This window comes from Herpailurus yagouaroundi, unplaced genomic scaffold (assembly GCF_014898765.1).
Source record: "Herpailurus yagouaroundi ecotype Mexico unplaced genomic scaffold, PumYag 186, whole genome shotgun sequence".
Lineage (NCBI taxonomy): Eukaryota > Metazoa > Chordata > Mammalia > Carnivora > Felidae > Herpailurus > Herpailurus yagouaroundi.
In genome coordinates this window covers 47120743-47133158 of record NW_024412417.1, presented here as the reverse complement: position 1 = coordinate 47133158, position 12416 = coordinate 47120743, and the positions used below count along the sequence as shown (strand labels likewise).

The window sequence follows — 12416 nt, the reverse complement described above, 5'->3', positions numbered from 1 at the left end:
TTCCCAGGTGTCCTCCTGGGGCCCAGGCCAGGGGCTCTCATTTGGTGCAAATACGGGGGCGGGGGCGGTACCCCATCCTCTCAGAGAAGTGCCTCTGGCAAGTGGTTCCGGGGATCCGCCAGCTTTCGGCTTCTGGGTGGTCAGTGTGGGATCGGCCCGAGGTCCCTGTGGTCCCGGGCCTGCTCCCCACCTCTTCTGCTGTACAACGGGCTTCCTGGCCCGACGCGACGGTGTAAGGGGGCCAAGCCAGCGGACCAGACACCCAGGAGCCCTCAGTGCCACGGTCGGCGGTCTGGGAGGCCAGCCCATACCCAGAATCTCCTGTGAACTCCAGGCCCTTCCAGGACGGAAGGGACCCAGGGTGGCCACTTTGCCACCAAGTGGTCATTTGGTCCCCTCAAGGACCGAGCCCTACGTGGCTGGCAGGTGCGGGGCGCAGCACGGAGGGTGGGAGCTCGTGCTGTTGGGTCCACGGGCCGCCTCCTTCTCTGCCTCTGTGGATGCTTCATCCAAGTGCTCACGGGTCGGCCTGGGGGTGGCGGTGACCCGGTCACTACCCCTGTCCCGCTGTGCACCGAACGTCTCCATCTTGGACCCACTGCAGGGCACTGATGAGAGACTCCACGAACTTCAGGCCTCATGTCCTCTCCCGCTCACCCGCTCACGTGAACCCAGCCTCCCGCATCCCTTCCGGTCTTGGTCAGTCAGATTCCTGACCAACCAGCTGTATGTACCATTTCTCCCTGCTTGTGGTCTGGGTGCCTTCTACCCCAGGGCAACTCCACTAGCTCACCAGGGAGCGGGTGAACAGGTGCACCGCCCAGAGGTCAGCCTCCCGGGACGCCTTCCCTCCCCACAGTCTTCCAAGGTCACCCTGAGGAGGTTGGGGTGCAGCTTGTACCCACCCAGGAGCAAGGTTCGGACTCTTCCCCCTCCCTCAGCGGCTCCCCTGGGATTCCCCGTGTGGCCTCACGTGTGAGCCGAAGGTGACGGGCCCCGAGGTCTAGGCTACCTGCTTGCGAAGGCAGCACCTTCTTCGAGTCCCCAGTTATGATGGGTTCTGCGGGGCCCGCCTACCCTGTGACTCGGTGGGCCTGCCAGGGACGCCTCCTCTGTCACCTGCAGTGCACAGGGTGTGCCGTGTCACGGGGCTCACGCGTCCGGCCGCCGACGCTGCAGCCTGGACCCGCCGTGTGCCCGCTCAAAGCCGGGGCCCTGAGTCAGTCCTCCGGCGGGACTTGGCCCAAACTGCGACACCGCAGCGCGGGCCTGCCGGCTCTGATTTCTGGCTTAATTCCTTTGTGATGCGCTAGACTCTTCTCTTGTTTTAAATTTGTCGCCGCTTATTTCACTGCCCAGACTGTGTCTGTCTTGGTGAACGTTCCATGGGCGCCTGAATGGAATGTGCGTCCACAGTCGTCGACGGGGAGCTCGATCCGCGTCCGTTCGCCCTTGTGGGGGGACGGTGCTGCTCGGCCCCGAGCGTGGTCTGCTTCTCCCACCAGCCACGGGGAGGGCGGGGCCAACGCCCCCACCTGAGTTGTGGGCTTGTCTTTCCAGCTGCACCCGCTTCGCCCACTGTGTTTTGCGGGTGTCGTTCGGGCGCAGCCGCGTGGGAATCGGCCCCTGTGTCGTTCGTTCCCCTGTGTTCCTCTTTATCTCTGCTGATCGTCCTTATTCTGACTCTACTTCCTGTGACACACGCTTAGCTACCTCGGCTGTCTTCTGATTCGTGGCTGCGTGGTATCTTTCTCCCTTTGGTCTATATTTTCATATTAAAACTTGGTCTCTTGTAGACAGAATGTGGTTGATGTCTCCTCCTTGAAAGATGCAACGTGATTATCTGGTTCTTTGCCGCCCGGCTTAGACCACGCACGCGCGAACCAATTGTAACAAATGTGCTATCTTTCCCGCTGGCTTCACGTCCACTGTGTTTCCTCCTCTGTCTGCCTTTTCTGAATTCAATCGAGCACGTGTTATGATTTCGTTTTGTCCTCTGTTGGCTTATTATTTATTTCTCTTTAAAACCATCCTAGTGGTTTCCAACGTGCATTTTCGAGACATCTGGGTCTACCTTGGAACGTGCGATCCTGTGTGCAACTCATGTGACGCCCTATGTCGTGTGACAATCGGGTGACGTGATCTCCCCGGTCTCGCCCTCCCACCTTTTCTGCTGCTGCTGTTTTGCAGATTCTGTAAACACACAGCACAAGGTTACTAATCTTTCTCAGGCAGGTCCCTTCTCGGGTGAGGGTCTGCAGCCTGGTTTTGTCGACGAGGGTTTCTTGGTCCACAGCCACGCCCTTTGCTGCTCTCTGTCCTACTCTCCTGCTCCCATATTTACTGCCGCTGGGCTGTGCCACAGACCCGTGGCTCCCAGACCTAAAACATTTACCGTAAAATATCTTCCTACGTTTGCCTACCCCTACGTTAGACCGCTTAGAATGAAAGAAAAAATGAATTTTATTTTACCTTCATTAATTTCATCTCCAACAATGCTCTTTGTTTCTCTCTGTAAATATGTGTTTCTGGCCAATAGATTACTTTAAAAAAAATTTTTTTTATTTATTTTTGAGAGAGACAGAGACAGAATGCAAGTTAGGGGCAGAGAAGGAGGGAGACACAGAACCCGAAGCAGGCTCCAGGCTCTGAGCTGTCAGCGCAGAGCCCGACGTGGGGCTCAAACCCACGAACCGTGAGAGCACGACCCGAGCCAAAGTCGGGCACTTAACCGACTGAGCCACCCAGGCGCCCCTGACTGATAGATTCCTTTTGCCTGAAAGATTCCTTTGGACATTTCTCGGAGACTAGGTCGGTCAGCAATGAATTTCCCCAGGTTTTACTTGTCTGAGAAAGTCTCAAGCCCTCTTTTATTTGTCTTATGAACTTGACTCATTTATATAATCAAAGATTCCAAAGCTGGGGTTTCACATAACGATGATGCAAAGCCATCTTCCCCGGCTAACAGTGACCGTCTCCCGGCCCACGTTATGTCCTCGACACCCGGCCAATTCCTCCTGAAAGCCTTTTAATACCTGCCATAAAATTTGAGAATGTGTCTGTAAAAGATAATGACTTCACATCATTTCAGGTAGGGATTTAAAACACTTAAAAAATTAGCTGTATCCCACTGAAAAATTAACACTGTTTCGTTTACGCGGTCAAATATTCGAGCAGGGTTTGAAATTCCCTATCGCGTGCAGGTGCACCACTTGGGGAAGGTTTTTCCCTGAGAGCGTGGGGTCGACAGGACTTTCCTGCATCACTTTAAAGCCGCCTCCCGCGGTCCTCCTGCACGCACGACCTCGATGAGGAGCCGATAGGATCCCTGCCGTGGTGACACTGTAGGTCACGCGTGTTTCCCCGCACCTGGGCTGCCTTGAAGAGCTTCTTGGCTTTGCTACTTGGAAGTTTGAATGTTTTGGGGAAGGAGAAGAGAGGTTCCTCCCGCTGGGTGTTTTCGGAGCTCCTCGAATCTGTGATTTGTGTCTTTCACCATTAATTTCTCGGCCGCTGTCCCCCCAATACTTCTCGGCCACCCTCTCTGCCCCTGTGCCGTTCTAATTTCACGTATGTTAGACCACTTGGAGTTTTCCTACGGCTCTCGGACGCCCTGTTCGGTCTTCCTCCCTCCCTCCCCCTCCCCCCCTTTGTGTTTCCAGCTGGGTAATTTCTGTAGATGTATTTTCAGGCTCACAGATTCTTTTCTCGGCTGGGTCAAGCCTCCTGAAGGGGCTCTCGAGAGCTCTCCCCAACTCTGTGACGGAGCTTTCTATTTCTGGCGTTTCAATTAGGATTTCCTGCGGTCCTCTGGAAGTACCCACCGGAGTCTGCATGGGGTGTACGTGCCTTTTCTGTTAGAACCTTGACCACACGCGTCATAGTTGTTCCGATTTCCCTGACCGAGACTTGCAGCCTCCGTGTCATAGCCGAGTCCGGTTCTGACAACTGCCGGGTCCCTTGGGGGCGCGCTTCGTCTTGCCTCTCTGTGCGCCTCCCAGGTTTTGCTGGAAGGTGGGCCTGTTGTTTAGGGCGGGAGATACGGAGGTGAGTATCTGCATGCTTGGGGGCGGGTTTATGTGGCTTGGCTTCTCTGTTGGGCCTTTAGCCTGAAGGGCTGTTCATCTGGTCAGGAGCCGGCTGGCTCTGGGGCTTTCCGTGGCGATGCCTGCCCTCCGTGCACCCCAGGCTGCAGATTCCAGGGGTGCGGGCTGCACGTGGGCTCCTGCCCCTCCCCCAGCGGTAATTCTGGTCAGAGCTCGTGTTCCTGCCCACCTCACGCGCTGGGGACTATTAGGTTCACATTTCTTCGTGTCTCTGTGGCAATGGGTTTCCATCAGTGCCCTTGGTGATGATTTTTTTTCTGGCTCTCCCTCCCACAGTTGGAGAAGTAGGACAGGTGAATCTGAGCAGACGTCTTCCTCCAGGCACCCTGGTGGGGAAGCCTTTTCGGGGAGGTCACAGGTCTTCCTTGTGAGCTCACGGTGGGGTCTGTGGAAGAAAATTCTACAGGAGGTGCAGCCTGTCTCCGCGTGCAGCCCCCAGGGGTTCCTGGCAACCCCACTCCGTCTTCCTGGGGCGAAATGAGTAAACATTTCAGCCGCTTGTGTGGTGTCGGCCACTCCTCGGGACCTGTTTCTCCCTGCAGCCACCTGCCTTTCCCAGATTTCGGGGTCCCCGATTTTCCTGTGACGTCCGTTCTCTGGCGGGTTCGATCAAGGCCATTTTCCAGCGTTTGCCTTGCTGTAGGAACGGGAGTGACGGCTCTCCTGCCCTCTCCATCCCTGAGCTGGAATCGGACGTCCCTGGGAGTCAGTCGACAATGAAATGATTAGCAAGTGAAAAACACCAGAGTAAGAGCTTGTGCCTTAGAGTTCCAGCACTGGCCACGAGGAGCATCACGTCCCCAGGTGGATGAAAGCGGCTGTCTCGGGGGACGTGTCTGGGGGAGTCCCGCAGAGGGTGTCTGTTTGCTTTGTGTCCCTCTGTCCTTTGCTATTAAGAGTAAATCACACATTTGTGTTGGTTTGATCAGGAGCCAGTTATACACACACGCACACACACATGCACACACATCTAAAGGAGCAGCTGGGGAAGCAGTGGGCGGGTCAGGGTGGCCCCTGCCGTGGTCATTAAAGAAAGGTGGCTTTTGAGGGGCACCTGGGTGGCTCAGTTTGTTGAGTGTCCGACTTTGGCTCAGGTCGTGATCTCGCGGTTCGTGGGTCCGAGCCCCACATGGGGCTCTGTGCTGACAGCTCCGAGCCTGGAGCTTGCTTCCGATTCTGTGTCTCCCTCCCTCCCTGCCCCTCCCCTGCTTGAACTCTGTCTCTCACTTTCTCAAAAATAAATAATAAAAACATTTTAAAAAATTAAAAGAAAAGTGAGGTGGCCTTTGAGAAAGGACGGGGGTCACCACTGGAGTGGAGACGTGTTCTGATAAGCTCCGCTGGCCCAGAAGCGTGAAAATCCCTGACACCTTGCTCTGTCGATTCTTATTTTCCGAATGATGATACAAATTCAAGAAGGAATCCAAAACTCTGATCTCCCCGTAGCTCGTGGAGCATTAACGAGTAACCCTCTGGCTTAGTTGCTCAACGTTAAGCTTTAGGACGGGGTTCATGGAGGTGGGTTCCGGAGGATAAGCCTAACAGGGGTGTCGAGTGATGTTACTAAAAAAAAAGCAGCCTTGTGGCCAGCCAAGTTAAAATGCTGCTAAAACAGAAGTGAGTAGAATTCTTGGCTGCAGGACTTCTCAGAGCCTTGAATTGGCTCTATCCACAGTGACTCCTGGAGGGGCCACAAGGGGTGTTTGGTCGGGAATTCCTTTCCTTTGGGCGTGGGTCTTGGAGTTACTGATTCATCAGAGACTCACCTTGAGAGAGCCAGTGCCGGGAGAAGACTGTGTGCATGAATCCGGGTTCCCTTGACTCAGTCACTGCAAGCCTCAGTCTCGTCATCCATAAAGTGGGTTTTAAATGCCTTGTGTGATTATTGTAGGGCAGTAGGAAGTGGGGGACCTGGTGGGTGAAGCCGGGTCTGCACATCTGGCCGGCAGGGAGGTGTGAGGTGCTATGACGGCCGGCCTCCCTTCCTCACCTCATACGGGTCCCTTAGCAGAACCCCGTGGAGGCCAGACGTCTGGCCCACCCAGAAGATGTCTGCTGCATCTGAACGAAGGCTGCCGTGGGACAGCGGCCTCATCCATCTACAGAGGGAAGGGCTGGCTGAGGCAGCTGAGAGTGGAACTGTGCAGGGCATGCTTGTCTGCAGAATGCTGGAATGTTCTCTGCCTCACCGAGTGTCCCCCGCCCGGCATCACCCACTTGTGATAGAAAGGAAGCTTCAGGAAGGTCTTATAAGCTACCCAAGACCCGGGTGCCTGGAATGGCGGGCTTCGGAAATGATCTTTCACTTAAATCCCTGCTGCCCCGCAGCCCACACTGATGTCCTGGGAAAGACATTCCCTCTCCTGCCTCCTGTTCTCCCCAGAGGGGGATGGTGCGGACAGCGGGGGGCTCCAGGAAACCACAGGGGCCAAGGCCAAGGGCGTGACTGTGTTGGGGGCCGGGGGGCGTGGGCAAGGGCAGCTTAGTGGACGAACAAGCATCCCCCCTCAACAGCCCGCCTGCCGCTGGTAACATCTGCCGGGTGGGGACTCACGTCCTCGGGCACCGACACCCAAGACTGAACACCTGTCATGAATACAGACCACATACGCTGGGTGAGAGGCCCTCCCGGGTCCTCGCAGTTTGGGGTCAAAGCCTCAGATAAGGTAATGCCATCCTTGCCCTTTGGCCCTCTGACCTGTCGACACGTTGCCTCCGGGAGAAGCCGGAAGCTTGCAGGCGGGACTGGGCCGCCCGGCCCCTGGCCCCAACGTGGCTCAGTGTCACCTGATTTCCACTTTACGAGCCAGGGTCTCGATGGTAAATACTTGAGGCATCGTGGGCCACACGGTCTCTGCGGGAGCTGTCAGCTCGGCCGCCGCCGTACCTCACCCCGTCCGCGGGCCGTGTGCACACGGACCGGGGTGGCTGTGTTCCGTCGAAGCTGTGTTTACAGAAACAGGGGGTGCGGGACCTGGCACGAGGGCTCGCTTCTGATCTCTGCCCACAGCCGCTCAACCCCCGCGTGTGTTTTCCAGAAGGACGGTGCTGCCTTCAGACTCACGGTCTAAGGGACCGGTGTGGGGCTGGTCGCCCTTCCTGGCCCGGCACGCGGGGCACCCAGAGGCTCCCGGGTCCCGGCTGCGTCCTTGGCGTCTTTCAGGCCCAGCCCGGTCCCAGGGGAGCCGGACAGGCCACCCCCCTGGAGGGAGGTGCGTCAAAGCGCTCGCTCGTGGACCCAGGTTACAGCATCTGCAGTAGCTGATGCAGACTCTGAAAGAACTTCTTGACATTTGCCGTCTGATTTTGACGCCCGTCAGTGCGTCCCCTGCCTGAAGGGACTGTCACCGGGAAGGTCAGCGGGGATTTCTGCCCTCGGGCTCCTTCTGCGTGTAGCGTCGGGAACTCTTCTCCAAGGAAGATTTGTCCCTCCCCCTCACCTTATTCAACCGTTTCTCTCTGTCGGCTCGGACCCGTGGCTGGTCGTCCTGCATGTGGGTCCTGGTTACCTCGTCGCTCAAACTGCTCGGCTGTGGCCCCCGGGTTCAGGCTTGGCCTTAGTTGGTGCCCACTGGCCGCGGGCCACATCCCCCCCCCTTCTTGAGACTGGCTTCCAGGCACCATGACACGCCCCGGGTGCATCTCACGTTCCCTCCGCTCCAGTTCCGGAACGATCCATCTGGGGAGGGCTGGCGCTGGTGTCTGGTGGGGCCTGGGTGTGCTCAGGGCAGCGGGGGTTCCTCAGGGGGCAGAGCTGGGATGCACGTGTGTGCTTCGCCCCACGTGCGTGAACGTTTCCGTCCCCCGTCCTGGGGGCGCCTCTGCACGTCTACCAGAAAATAAATACGAGTGCATCCGCTGCCTCTGACCCCGAGCCGGGCCCGCGGGGTGTACCCCAGCCCTCCCCTCCTGCTTGCTGGTAACCCCCACCCCCGGCAGTGGGCCACCTGCCCCCGTTAGCCCCACGCATGCTTTCTGTGTTCAGTAATTTACCGCCAGTGCAAGAGTATATGTACGGTTCTTTGACCTCTAGTCTTCCAGAATCCGTTGCAAATCACGGCTTCCTTTGAGCTGCGTGTGTCGGTGAGGTTATGCCTTAAGCCTGTGATACCGTTAGATTCCGCTGCCCTGCACTGCATTCCGTCCCGGGGCTCCCGGCCCCCCTCACTTATTTTTGCTTCACGGAGGCACAGTGACGTTCGCTCTTCGCGATACGCATTTCCGTGGGGTTCGCCCACGCTGCCAGCCAAGCACCCGCCATCCCTGTCCCGTCCGGAGCGGCTCCTCGTCCAACTGCCTCGCGCAGCTCGGCTCCTCGGCCACCGAGGCCCCCCCGCTCTCCCTCGGTCCCCGAGGCCACTTGTTCCCTGGTCCCGTCTTTTCCAGACGGTCCTACAAATGGGATCACGGTGTCAGTAGCCTTTTGGGTCTGGCTTCTTCCTCTTAGAAAAATGTATTCAAGGGTCAGGATGCTGCACAGATTGGCAGTCGGTTGCTTTTGTTGCTGACCAGCGTTCCATTGCACAGACACGCGCCACGTGGAGTATCACCCCATTCCGGAAGGGCGCCTGGCTTGACCGCAGCTTGGGGTGATTGTGAAAAAGCTTCTATAAACGTTTCTGTGCACATCTTTGTGGGGACATAAGTTTTCACTTCACTTTGGTGGACGCCTAGGATTTTCTGGGCGGCATTACTTGGCCATACGGTGAGCGCGTGATCACTGGGTCCGACACCACCGGACCCCCCCCCCCCCCCACCCCGCATGCAGCCACACGGCTCTGCATCCCCACGGCGGCCGGGGCTCCTGCAGCCTCTGAATAGGCGTGTGTTATCTCATCGTGCTTTTGATTTGTCCTTCCGGGAGGATCTGTGACGTCCAGCATCTTTTCGTCCGTGGGTGAAATGTCTGTTTCGTGCTTTGCCCATGTTTCAGGTTGGATTTTACGGTCGAGGCCCACCCATCTGGCCTGCTGGGACGGGACCCCCTCTGGGCTATGTGAGCAGCAGACACCTTTCCCTCGGGTCCCCTGGGTCGCTCTTCCTCTGGCCCCCTGGTCTCTTTACGTGAGAGGGGACGCCCCGTCTGCCTGCTCTCTGGGGGGCCTCTGCAGGTCGCTGGAGGTTTTCTCTCTGTGTGCGGCTCTTTCCTGGGTCCCCCCAGACCCCTGGCTCTGTCTCTTCATCCCCGGAGCCCCGAGGTCAGCCCGGGCTCGCTCCCTGAGCCACGGCCTGACACCCGCTCACGGCAGCGGTCCCAGCCTTGCCCTTCTCCCATCTCCGGGGATCACAGTCCCTCGGTCCCTGGTGTCCCGTATCTCGAAAATTACTTGTTTTGCCTGTTTTGTCTTTGAGGTGGTGCCATTACTCCGTCCTGGCCAGTCCTGGCTGCGCGTTTGCAAAGTGCTTTACTGTTTACCAAGTATTTTTCCACATGCATCCTGCCCATGGGTTGTCATAGCAACCGGTCAGCGCCATTTCCCCCAAATGACAGCTGCAAGCATCTCAGTGCAGGGGACAAAGGTGACTCAGGCCGTGGGGTTCCGAGGTCAGAGTGCACACCCCCGGCAGTAAGCGTCAGGGTCTGGTTTCCTGCTGCCAGAGGCAGTGAGTTTTCCAAATGCGGGTCAAGGTTGCCGGCTCCGGCATGGGGTGGCCAGAAGGGACGGGAGGTGCACGCAGAGGCTCGTGGGGGAGGCAGGACGTGACCTGAGACCAGAATGGGTGACTTTGGGGATATAAGAGGAGAGGCCTCATCCTCGGAGGCCAAGCCGGTTTTGCCGAAGCATAAGGTCCAGAGGACGAGGCGTTCCGTGGGGAGCTCACTGCTGGGTGACTCCCACGCCCTCTCTGGTTTCCCCTGTGCCTTGAGCTGCACAACAGGTGCAGAGGCTGAGTGTCTCTCTCAGCGTCCGAGACCACGGACGCCATCCAGACCTGTGACAGGTGGGGAAACCGAGTCAGGAGAAGGGCTGGCTCAGGGAGTGGCCGTCAGGGCTGGAGCAGGACTTGAGCCTCAGACCTCGCGCCTTCCTTCACACTACAGCTTTCTTTCTTCTTCTTCTTCTTCTTTTTTTTTTTTTACGTGGTTTCTCTTCCCACTTATTTATTTTTGCCCTCAGCTTGTGCATTTTTGTGCTATTAATATATAATTAGACACAGCTTTGGATCTCTTCCTTTATCTTCGGGGCACATGTTTATTTTAGACCCAAAAGCGGCAAGCAGGAGGGGAATACTTAAGCTGCAGAAACACTCTAAGAATTTAGCTACAGGGCCCAGGAGCCGCTAGGTATGAAGTACGGCAGTGCTAAATAAAGCGCCTGGATCTCCCCCCTCGCAGGCGACGCCGTGACGGCACTTAGGTCACGAAGCTGCCGCGAACCTGTCCTTCGGGCGCTGTGTTTTTATCTTTATCACCCACCTGAGCGTCACCGGCAGCTCCTTCCGTTTCTGGGCTCCCCTCCCCATATCCCTGCCCCGTCTTAGAGCTCACTGCCTGTGTCGTGTTCCCGGAGCGCCGGGGTCGGTGAGGCAGCTCTTGGGACCCGCGCAGCGGTCACGGTCCAGGGGCGAGCTTTCTGCGTCAGCACGAGAACCGCTGTTCCTCCGCCAGACCCGCGCCCGAGCTGGCCTCCTTGCCTGCATCTGTGAGCTGCTAGGGCTGCGGCCCCGTGTAGCGCACACGGGGGTCCCCGCGCCCCACGACGTCACACACCCTTCTTGCTCACGGGGCTAGGGGGCGTCTGTGCTCTGCTGGGTCTGGCTGGGGTCAGCCAGGTCAGCCCCCACCGTGTCCCTCATTCTAGAAATAGCAGCTACCGAGGCATCGTCTTCCGTGGACAATGACAGAAACACGAGAGGCCCAGCCAAACTGTGCAAACCCTTCTCAAGACTCTTCCAGACTGTCCCGCTGACAACGCAAACTTTGAGATGCGTCTGAGTCCTAGGTGCCGGCCACCGCAACGTCGCACGGCAAAGGGAGGGCGCGACCCCCAGGGACAGCGATCCGGTCACCGCCCTCCCTGAAGCCTCTCTAGAGCTGCACCCTGGCCCCCGCTTCAGCCACAGAGCCTCTCGTGGGACGTCAGTCCCGTCTTGGGGAACCAGGTCCTGCTTCCCGCGTCCCTGGGGGTCTTGCTTCCTGGCTCCTCCGTTTTTCTCCTTGTAACGCTTCCTTGGGTGTCACTGTGTGCGTCTGGGTGGCCTTCTCTAAGCGTATGGCTTGCGGTGGAAGGTACCCTGGGTGGGAGAGCCCGGGCACCAGCGTCATGAATGTCCCAAACGGCTCACCGAGGTGGCTGCAGGGACCCCCCCTCCCCATCTTCCTCACTAAGCGCGGATGTCATCAGCTGACAGACTCCGCTCAATGTGTGGGCGTTAAAGGGTGAGTGACTCTTCTTCTAACCGTGTTTCCTTGATTAGCGGTGCGGCTGAACACTTACAAATGTAGGTATTGGCCGTTCACGGGTCCTCTTGCGTGAGCGGTTACGGGCTTTGCCCTCCCACCTTCCTGCTTCTGGACTGATGGGCTTTTCCTAACTGAGGAGCAGGAGTTCGCTCCGTCTACTCCTCGCTAATCTCTCGCCAGCTGTGCGCCCTGCACGTATCTTTTCCTGTATTTTTCCTTTCCTTGCAGAGTTTTTGTCGTAGAAGACGTTTTAATTTTCACGGAGTCAAAATGACTCTTTATTGAAGGTCATGGGCCTTTTGACTCTAGTTGAATTAACCCTTTCCTACCTCAGGTGTAGGAAGATACGATCTAGTATTCTCTCCGTAAAGTTTACTTTATACTAGGGGTTTACTCCCCCTGGGATTTATTTCTGTGCATGGTATGAAGTAAGGACGTTACTTTATCTTATTATGGAGAGCCACTTCCTACGAATATTCCACGTTGATTGCACCCCGCCTCTGACACTTACCCAGCTCTGCAGGTGCAGACAGACCTGGCCGGGCGTCCCCTCGACCCCGTCGCCCGTTTCCATCTTGGCACCGGGGATACGAAGACTCCGCTCTTGGCACTCGCCAACCGTTGAGCCCAGAACAGACACGTTGACCTTCTGAATCTTGGCTGTTCTAGACCCTTTATTTTTCCTTGTTAATTTTCTGAATCTCTAGTAGTTCCGTAAAACACCCTATTGAAATTTGATTGGAATGTAATGACTTTAAAGACTGTTTGGGGGGAAATTCACATCATGATGGGATGGAGTCTTCTCGTTAATGGACACGGCATAGGTGGTGGTCATTGGCGCTGTGCACCGAGCATGCAGAGGTCGCTCACCTTCTGGAAACAGGCACATGGCACTTCCTGCCCTG

General features: G+C 57.1%; 1 non-coding gene across 1 annotated transcript; it reads right to left on the bottom strand.

The window, feature by feature from the left end:
• Nucleotides 1-2665: 2665 nt before the first annotated feature.
• Nucleotides 2666-2750, bottom strand: TRNAQ-UUG (transfer RNA glutamine (anticodon UUG)). The gene has a single exon. It is a non-coding gene; the product is annotated as a tRNA-Gln (tRNA).
• Between the last annotated feature and the right edge of the window lie 9666 nt (nt 2751-12416).